Below are 1,738 nucleotides of genomic sequence, written 5' to 3'. Positions count from 1 at the left end.
GGGGCACCCGGATTTGAACCGGGGACCTCTTGATCTGCAGTCAAATGCTCTACCCCTGAGCTATGCCCCCAGCTGACTGATGAGGTGTGTGTAATAGGCTCTGTAAACCTGTGTGACCACACGTGGCTCTGGCCATCCAGGGGACACCTGCAATACTAGAGCTCCTGCATCATCACGTGCACCCTTGCTGCTAGGCCAAATGGAGCAGGTGGCATCCATACTCCTGCCTGCCATGTCCTGTGGTCACCAGCACCGCATGAACCAGGCCCTGGCTCAGGCTCTGGCATTACAAGTCTAGAGGTCTGCAGCGAGACGCACTGCACGCTCACCTCCTGGGACCTGCTGCACTCCACAAGGGAGCTGCTCAGAAGACTATGGAGGACAGGAAAAGGGTGGGCTGGGCTTGGGGCTAGGGAGGGAGTGAACACGGGACCAAAGCAGACATTCTGGGATCCTCAGAGAACTAAGCCAGAGCCTCTGCAAAGGGGACCCAAGGATGCTCTGTGTCACTAGGGGAGTCCTTGGGGACTCTAGCTCACTTGGGAAGAGATTGGTTTCTTTGGTGTCCTTGAAGGTCACAGGTCTGAACATGATGACACTGGTTCAGAAAATACATGGAGAGGACTCCATGGTAAGCAGAGTTTGTGTTAATGAGAGGGGGACTCTTTGCACCCAGCACTCTGGGACAAATATTGAGCTGACTCTGCTACCCCTGCTCTTCTCTCCTCCAGGACTCCATATGTACAAGGTCTCCTGAAGCAGATAAAAGAAGGGACCTGGTTGGAGGTTTCTATCCAAGGACAGGTGCTCAGGTGAGAGGGTCAGAGATCTGTGTCCCTGATCATGACATGGCATAGTGACTGTAACCTGTGGCCAGTAGGCAGGGAAGGCAGCTGATGACAGGCAGCCTTGGATGAGTCACCAAGTGCCCAATGCACAGTCCCACGGTCTGGCCACACTCACACCTCCTAACTCTTTAGAGCTCGGGCATGGTTAGCTTTGGCTGGCTGTGTGGCCTCATCCAAGCATCGGGGATACTGTTTCCTCATATCTGGCATTCTCGGGGACCTGGCTGACCTCTACACTACCCCACATAGCTGAGACCTTCTCCTGTCCTTCTTCTGCATAGCCCTATTCCAGGATGTGAGAAATTCTTGACCCACCATGTCCCGTCCCCTTGGCCTCCTCCTGCTCTGTCCACTGTGGCACCAGTGTGGGAATTTCCGTGTAGAGCTGGACTCCTGCTTTCTGCTCTCTAGGGACGGAAAGCTTCAACTTCTCCCAGGCTGCCTGCTCTCCACCTCCATCTCAACATCTGTCTCAAAAAGGAAAATATCAATCAATAAATTAATAACTGAGAAAATAAATTTCAAAAGAGAAGTAAAACACACGCATCATTAAAAAGAAGTTTAGAGCTGAGACTCCTGACACAAATCTACCTTCGGAGGATGTAGGCTATGTGATGCTGGTCCCTGACATGATGGGTGCAGAGTGGCAATGTAAGGACTCAGTGAGAGCCTGTGTCCAAATAAAAAGTCAAAAACAGGGATGAAACCAAGTATCAAGGTCCTACATTCAATCATTTACAGTACAGAAAAAAAGACCAGTTCTATGCCCCTAAAGGATGTGTTCTTCCATAGTTGATGTCACCGGAAAAAGTGACACTCAATGTAGGTAGAGTGGTAGGCAGAGTGACTGGAGACAAGACCCTTGTAGGTTTGGCAATAAAGTGGGTCAC

At 51.1% G+C, this 1,738-nt stretch overlaps 1 non-coding gene across 1 annotated transcript; it reads right to left on the bottom strand.

Moving 5' to 3' along the window:
- Trnac-gca lies at positions 1-70 on the bottom strand. The gene has a single exon. It is a non-coding gene; the product is annotated as a tRNA-Cys (tRNA).
- Between the last annotated feature and the right edge of the window lie 1,668 nt (positions 71-1,738).

The sequence above is a fragment of the Octodon degus genome, unplaced genomic scaffold, assembly GCF_000260255.1.
Source record: "Octodon degus isolate 3935 unplaced genomic scaffold, OctDeg1.0 scaffold00027, whole genome shotgun sequence".
Classification (NCBI taxonomy): Eukaryota; Metazoa; Chordata; class Mammalia; order Rodentia; family Octodontidae; genus Octodon; species Octodon degus.
The sequence above is the reverse complement of the archived record's forward strand: the minus strand, read 5'-3'. Positions and strand labels throughout refer to the sequence as shown.